Raw genomic sequence first — 8,984 nt, forward strand, 5'->3', positions numbered from 1 at the left:
GTGAGAAGGCCGGGTATGTTCTGCTCTGTACACGGTTATATACTGAGTCCCGGGTAGTATCAGGCACGGAATATAAAGATGACACTCAGAAGCACAACAGTGAGAAGGCCGGGTATGTTCTGCTCTGTACACGGTTATATACTGAGTCCCGGGTAACATCAGGAGCTGAATATGGTTCTCAGAAGCACAGCGGTGAGAAGGCTGGGTATGTTCTGCTCTGTACACGGTTATATACTGAGTCCCGGGTAACATCAGGAACTGAATATGGTTCTCAGAAGCACAGCGGTGAGAAGGCCGGGTATGTTCTGCTCTGTACACGGTTATATACTGAGTCCCGGGTAACATCAGGAACTGAATATGGTTCTCAGAAGCACAGCGGTGAGAAGGCTGGGTATGTTCTGCCGTATGGCACGGTTATATACTGAGACCCGGGTAGCATCAGGTACGGAATATAAAGATGACGTTTAGAAGCACAACAGTGAGAAGGCCGGGTATGTTCTGCCGTATGGCACGATTGTACACTGGATCCCGGATTATATCAGGTACGGAATATAAAGATAACGCTCAGAAGCACAACAGTGAGAAGGCTGGATACGTTCTGCTCTATACACGGTTATATACTGAGTCCCGGGTAACATCAGGAACTGAATATGGTTCTCAGAAGCACAGCGGTGAGAAGACTGGGTATGTTCTGCCTTATGGCAAGGTTATATACTGAGTCCCGGGTAACATCAGGTACGGAATATGAAGATTACGCTCAGAAACACAGCGGTGAGAAGGCTGGGTATGTTCTGCTCTGTACACGGTTATATACTGAGTCCCGGGTAACATCAGGAACTCAATATGGTTCTCAGAAGCACAGCGGTGAGAAGGCTGGGTATGTTCTGCCTTATGGCACGGTTATATACTGAGTCCCGGGTAGCATCAGGTACGGAATATGAAGATGACGCTCAGAAGCACAGCGGTGAGAAGGCTGGGTATGTTCTGCTCTGTACACGGTTATATACTGAGTCCCGGGTAACATCAGGAACTGAATATGGTTCTCAGAAGCACAGCGGTGAGAAGGCTGGGTATGTTCTGCCTTATGGCACGGTTATATACTGAGTCCCGGGTAGCATCAGGTACGGAATATGAAGATGACGCTCAGAAGCACAGCGGTGAGAAGGCTGGGTATGTTCTGCCTTATGGCACGGTTATATACTGAGTCCCGGGTAGCATCAGGTACGGAATATAAAGATGACGTTCAGAAGCACAGCTGTGATAAAGCTGAATAGACTTTGTTGTATGGTCACCGTTCCACACACCGGTGTTACAGTAGCGTTTTGAATGGCATCAAATATTTCCCCAATGGTGTTCCCACAATACTGTGTGTATGGATGTTGGCACCTTTTTAGTTCATCCGGGTAGGTACAGAGAGCTACCTGCACCTCTTCTTCTAGCCATTTTTGTCCTCTAGTGTTAGCTTGTTGCCCAAGTATGGACAGCTGGCATTTATATTTGCTGTGGTGAGAGACTGAACAGTCATACACGCCTGTCTGTTGTTCACCGATACAAGTCTTCTTTGCTATAAGCTGGGCTATATTCTTAGGTTCACATTCAACACTTATAGCTCCGTGCATCCCGTTAGGGTTCACAAACATGTCCAGGTGTTCTCTTATCTCCGGGCGTCGTTCTCCTACAATTATCCAGAACTCTATCCACGCACTCAACTTCTTTCAGCACTTGTAGAACAGTAATCTTTAATCGCGTCTAGGCTTTAGGAGGGTTCAGAAGCGTCCGTTACACGATTGAATTTTGGTATACACGCCTGTACCTGCCGAACACCCTGGTCAGTGGTCGATGGACAGGTGGCTCTACTCAGGTGACACACCGCCAGCGAGAGAACAATCACGACCAAAGCGAAAGGTCTTTGGTATTTCATGCTGAAATTCGTTTCAATATAGAACGTACTGAGCTTAGTTCAGCGTGTATATGGCCTATCCTAAACTGTATCAGGCACTTATGAAGGCGACCTTTACTGCCGAGATAAGGAAGGCAACGTGACATTGTAACGAGATTCGAACGAGACCCCTTCGACATTCAGTCAAGAATCTCGTGTCAATCTCGCGCATGTACCTGATTCTTGCATTACTGACTAAATCTCGGGCCCTCGTTCATATATGGCTTTTTCCTTCACTTCTCGCCTGAATCTCGATCAAATCTCCACTAAATCTCGCACAATGTTTTGACTCTCGACTTAATCTCGTCAGCATATCGCCTGTATTCTTAATCTGGAATGGTCTTGACGCCACTATGAGCCCGAGAGGGGCAACTTTGTTTTGGCATTGAACACTTTCGACGAGTACAGTAGTCACAACTGTTGCAGTATTATTTCACTTCACACTGCCAACCTATTAATTACGGAGTAATAATACTGTGAATATTACTGAGAGTCTTTTCTTGGCCAAGATGACTGGCTGTTGGGTTGTTATGAGCAGCTAAAAACACTTCAGGGACAAGACTTCTTGGAACTACTATCTGTAAGTCTCTCTTCAACTGGGAGGATTCAGTGCAGCACTTCATCCTGCACCCGCACAATATTAAGACATTTCCAATACGTTTTCAAGTCCGAAGGTGCCATTTCTATGTGAGAGACGGGAATTTTCTGCCACTAATAACCCAGACGAGGACAGTTCGGTGATAGGATTTTTTTATTGGGCCACTTCCGCAACGACATGGCTCAACGGAGCTACAAAGACAGAACTTTCTCCGGCTGACTGGCTGACGGCATAGATAACTTTCTCAGGGCAACTTGTTTCTGTAGGTGAAGGATAAGGAATTCGGGACAGAGAATCTGCGCTATTGCTGGCTTTCCCGCGGCGATATCAAATAGTGCACTGGAATTCTTCCATTTGTAGGCTCTATCTGGTAAGACGTGAGTTAAGATTTTTCTGGCTTCTAAGTTACACTAACGGTTTGTGATCCGTCAGAAAGGTAAAAGCCCAAACAATAGCCAAACCTAAGCTATATTGAAAGGTAGGGTAATTTTGTTCCGCCGAATTCAGCGCTCTGGATACGTGAGCGTTAACTTTTTCCGTCCCGTTTTAAGGTTGGGGGAGAACACTGCCCATCCCTTTCACACTGGTGTCGGTATGAAGGAAAAACCAAGATCGGCTCACTTGTCAGTGTCTCTTTTGAGCTATTGAATCCGGTATCGCAGTTGGTGGTCCACACATTTATACTTGTGCCTTTTCCGTCAACTTACACGACGGTCTGAAAATTTTGGCGAAATTTCTGATGAAGCGACGGTAGTATCCTACTAGACCTAGAGAAACTATGAACCTCACTGACGTTGCGATACTGCGATATAGCTTCTGTCTTCTTTGGGTTTGGTATGACTCCATCTTTTGATATACGATGCCTTACCTAAAGAACTTCCGAGTTGCCTTAGTAACATTTTCATGGTTTTACGCGGAGGCAGACGATTATTAAACACTTCGGACGTCTTCCAGATGGGTATCATAGTTATCGGAAAAGACAACAATGGCGTCAAGGTAGAGTAAGCATATCTCCCACTGGAAACCACGTAGAAATTCCATGTGGCGCATGAAGGTCGCTGGTGCACTTACAAGGCCAAATGGCATCTTCCGGAAGTGGTATAGTCTTCCATCAGGTGCAGCAAACGTAGTCTCCGGCTTTCAGGATTCATCTAAGGGTATTTGCCAGTATCCACTGGCTAAGTCCAGGGTAGAGAAGATGGACGATCCCGAGAGAGCATCAAGTGTTTCGTCCACTCGTCGTCATATGACTGAAAAATTGTTGAGTACGACGTTAAACCCCAAGCACTCACGCACCCCCACTGGGTATGGGGTAGCTGTCTCGTCGAGTTATTTATTTTCTCAAAGTGAATTCAGAAGCGTATCTGACCATTATTTTTCTTCACCAGTGCAATATGGAATTTCAGTGGGTTGTCGCTAGGTTCGACCACCCCTGGGTTTTCCATGCTGGAAATATGCTCTCGGACAGGGTGAGAGCTCACGGTATTCGACAGGTACTTTCTCTAATGGGATGACAATCGCCAGTGTCGATTGTGTGATAAATTAGACCTGTGCTTCCTAGATTGTGTGAGTATGAGGATAAAATGTTCGAGTACTGGTGGACGAGTTTTTCAAGTCGTTTTCGTTGTTCTGGCATTAGATCTGGAGAGCCTGTATCAGGTAAGTCACTGTTGTCGACCTTACTCTGGGTAGTTGAAGGGTTCCTATCTGATTTACGTGATATGCCTATCTAGTTTACCTTGTTCGACGTTTTGTTGCTCCATGAAGTCGACTGAGGCGTAGTTGTGACATTGTGACATCCACTCAGAGACATAGTTTATTTTCTCTGTCCGGGCGCCTTGTGTGCCTATGGGAAGGGTTACTGGCTGCTTACCAGTATTCAAGATGATCAGCTGTGCATGGTTTTTCTCTAGCCTTGTTAAGAAATGGCCAATAATAGTGTCGGTCTTTTCAGAGACCACAAATGGGATCCATGACCAATGGCATAGGAGGGATTGCGTGCTGTACTATCAAATTTCACTGGTAATAAGCTGTTCGACTGGTGCAAAGGTTAGATCCTGTTTGACTGGATACTCGGCGAACCTCAGATGCTTGAGCGTCTTTGAAAATAGAAATAGCAGATCGGCAATCACCATCACATCACTATAGTTAATGCTGATCTCATTCTTCTCTAAAAAATCCAATCGAAGAATGCACTTTTCTGCTAGGCGCCTAACAACATACATGGCATGTGTTCCTTGAGCTGGGTCAAATTTGATGTCTAAGACAGTTGCACCACACGTTTTGAACTTTGTATTGTTGACTGTGACGTAGGAAGTGCCGATGAGTTTGAACCCCCACTTTCTGGACTCAGCAAGTCTGCGATAAAATTTTTCGTCTACAATGGAAAATCCGTCATCAAGCAAACAGTTCACCCGTTGTCCACTAATGATGGAACTGACCTTAATGGGTAGAGTAGACCGTTGTTGATGTCTGACAAACTCTAGATGCTTATCAGCAGACCAGCATAGTACACTATAAGAATGTCTGCTTGGATTGCCGAGCAGTCAACAGTCCGATGCTCTGTTTGGTGACAGATGGACCAGCCTCCAAATGTGACGGTGTTTGGGGAATCAACGTACCGTCATACTTCTTTTTGGTGAATAAGACCGTCTTGGGACGTGACCATGTCGACGATCTGCAGGTGGGTCATCTGCCTGTGGGGAACTGTACGATGTTTGATTATAGCCTACCTGGGTTGACTTGGTGACACCCGTGTTAGGACGGCCCTCGAACTACCGACACGGTTTGATCAGCATCCGGTTTGATCAGCATCCGGTATTAGACTGGGAGAAGTAAGAAGCCGATCTAGTGCTGTTTTAGTGCGAGCCGTTTCCACAAGTCCTTTTACTGATACACTTTGGTGGTCTGGCGATAAGGAAGAGCCACAGCATTATGGAATTTATCCTTGACGGTCAATCTGGTTTTTTTCTGAGGGTGGTATAGTGATCAGCAGCAAGCATGTGAAGACGAGCCGAGTAAGTGATGAATGTCTCTGATGGGTCTTTCACTGCACTGTTGAACAGGATCAATCTCGTATGCTTGTGCAGGGGACCTGCATGTGAAGCTGGATTTCAGCATGGCAATAATTTCATCATAATCATTTTTTTAGCCTATGGCTTGCCAACGTGTCCGTGTCCGGGCATACAGTAACAGGAACAGTGCTTTTCCCTTACTGACTGCATAAAGGAGTGTATTCAGTACTTGTTTCACTTTGTTAAGAAACGTGGTGAGTTCCTGATTTAAATCAGGCGAGTGTTCCCCTGAAAATGTACCAGTATAGTCTTTAACTTTCAGTAAATATACATGGGGTCCTGGTGGATGGTTGGCCCTTCCTGTCTGGTTGTTAGTTTCGCCTGTGAACGTTGTACTGATTCCTGAATGACAACATTCCTGTCTAGCCCCATTTGTGCGCTCATCAAATCTTGCCTGAAGGGCGTAAAATGTCTCCTGACTGACAGCCATGATGCTTAAACGGAAAACAATAAGGTGTAAATGGTTACGAGAAAAAAATAAGACAGAGGTGAACTCATAATACGTACCAGGTGGAAAAGCACTAAAACCTGAAAATCCACTCAATAAGATATGTGCAAGTCCCTAACGTTCCCTAAAATCAAATGAGATTTATGCAAACAATTGGCTGACAGTAGAACCGGTCAATATACGATAAACAAATTAATCAAGATGTCAAGTATTCACTTGATGTAGACGTTTACCATGCAATGATAGAAACACAGACAAATTATCGAACAGTTATTCAACGGCTGAATGATATCGTGTCACCTCACTGGGATAGAAGGGTAATGTTACATATAATATACAATAGTAAACGCTTTCTACCATAAACAGAAATGATTCCTTGTAAGACAGAGAACTAATACGCAGATTCTAATTTGATGTAATATTCATTCATGAGTTTGGTGGGGATAGAAGTGACGAAATAAAAACAATGCCTATAAACCTGAAATAATGAATGGCATATATGAGGTTATTGAACTGTGTTGCAATATGGAACAGTGATTTTCCGGTAGAATGCCTGACTGAGTGGGTTAATGAGTTATACTTAATATTGACAATGTTATGTATGACTATTTAACGTTTTCATGTACTGTTAGTCTGCGGACCTTTGTGTTATATGTTATAAGCATAACAGGCCCTGTTATATATGTACAGTGCGGACCGGATGGAAACCACCGTGTTCAATGCTTTGTTTATTTCACTGGCTGTTCATTGGCTGTTAATTCTGTGTTTAAAAATAGTTGAATCCACCTGGAACGTATATAAGCCGTGTTTTCTGTGCAGAGTGGAGGTATTTTTGCTGCATCCACTAGGAGCCAGGAGAGTGTGCGACGCTCTCGTATCGAGTCCATTATATTTATATGAGCTGGTGATGCCAGTTTCGTTTGGGAGGACAGATTTTTTATGCCGGCACCGTTTGTGTACCACAGTTGTACTGATGTCTGGTTTATGTGAATTTCTGCGGAAGTCACGTTTATTGGTGTTCGGATCTTTATTATGATTATACAGTGTTGACTGTGTAATTTGTTTAACACGCTGACCTCACCTGACCGACAAGGTCGTCAAGAACTCTAAACTGAAGTTCAGTTTTGCAAAGGACGTTCGTTCTGCCACAAGGTGACTCTGAACGGCTCGTTTGTGAGTTTCTGCGGGAGCTGTGACTGTTCTAAAGTGGATTATACCTCCATGCCTGGATTTACCCTGTGTTGTGCTCTGCGGGTGTGACGTCATTCAAAGGCTTGACTATTCCAGTTCTGTGTAACCTGTGTACTGTGTTCGCGTTCGCTAACCTAGCGAAGTACCTGAGTGGGACAATTTGTGACTTGTGTGAATTGTGTGTTTATCCCATGGTCTTTACGTTGGATCTCCTGGAATACGTTCCTTGGGATGCAAAGGTGAACTGGAAACTTTTAAAGACCGGTAATACTGATGTGTATGTTTTTTTTATGTTGTTGTTGTTGAACTGTCTGTAAAACTGTACGTCTCATTTTATGTATAAAGCATTGTTTACATTGTAATATTGAGTCACTGAGTCTGTTTTCTGTTGCTGTTTCAATACCGTAACAACAAGTTTATGGAATTTCTTGAAGGTGTTGTTCACGCCTGGTCGGGTCATTGAGCACACGCCAAGTAATGTAAACAGGCTATCGCGACATATAATGCATGTCAGCATTGTATCCCGCAAGATGTAAACAAAAATCAGCTGATCGCAACACTGTTCTGTTCGCGCGTTCACTACGCGATCAAAGTTCTATGACGTCACATCTTGGCACTCGCTTGCTACTAACGCGCTCGAGTGAACCACGCTATTGAATTCAAAACAGAGCAGAATCATGAAAATCTGTTCATCAAAGAAATAAATCAGTACCTGATGCCTCAAAGTAGTGGAATTATACAGTTATCTCACAAGTTCTGAGCAGATAATCAACTTGTTAATGAATTATAACACCAACTGGTGGTTTCCAACTTATGGAACAGGATACGCGTCTGTCACCCAATGATAGCTGAAACAGGTCCGTATCGCGAAAGACTTCTTCAAACGCCCAAATTTCCCTTGAAGTGAAGAGAAATGTCCGCTGATCTCCGATCGTCACAAAGCCTCCAACAAATCACAAATTCCCTCTAAGAAAATCCGATTCCTCAGGCTCAATCACTTCCAGATTTACCTCGAAGATAAATCCCATGTAACAGGTCTACTAGCCACAGCAAAATGTCATTTCGTTAGAGGGATGAATACTTGGGCAAAGATGCTACATACTCTCACACAAATTATTTCACCCGGTGTAAATTATTCTGTTTTTATTCCACAATGTTCACGATATATATGTAATATACTTTTGCTCAGCTCTAAAGATTTAAATTACGAAGATAATAAACTTGTTTTTCAATGTGTGCATAAATTTATTAATGATACAGAAAGATTTTATGACCATGGTAATGGTAATAACGATGTTAACATTGTAAATAATAATTAATTTATTTCAACTATATCTGAAATATGTATTCTCATATATATATATATATATATATATATATATATATATATATATATATATATATATATATATATATATGTATGTACTTCGTTAGTTATTATGTTGTTAATTGTTGCTTTGAAGAGATCTCCGTAGTAGCCATTAGGCTGTGATAAATCCTCGTTAAATAAACAAGGAACTAAATTAAAATTAAAGATTACAGACTCCAGATGTACAGTCACACACTTCGCCCCGGACAGCCCTGCAGACACTTTTGTCGTGCAATCCGTACCTTTTCTTCCTGGGGGCCTCCGTGGCTCAGTTGGTTAGCGCGCTAGCGCAGCGTAATGACCCAGGAGTCTCTCACCAATGCGGTCGCTGTGAGTTCAAGTCCAGCTCATGCTGGCTTTCTCTC

This window comes from Liolophura sinensis, chromosome 10, assembly GCF_032854445.1.
Source record: "Liolophura sinensis isolate JHLJ2023 chromosome 10, CUHK_Ljap_v2, whole genome shotgun sequence".
NCBI lineage: Eukaryota > Metazoa > Mollusca > Polyplacophora > Chitonida > Chitonidae > Liolophura > Liolophura sinensis.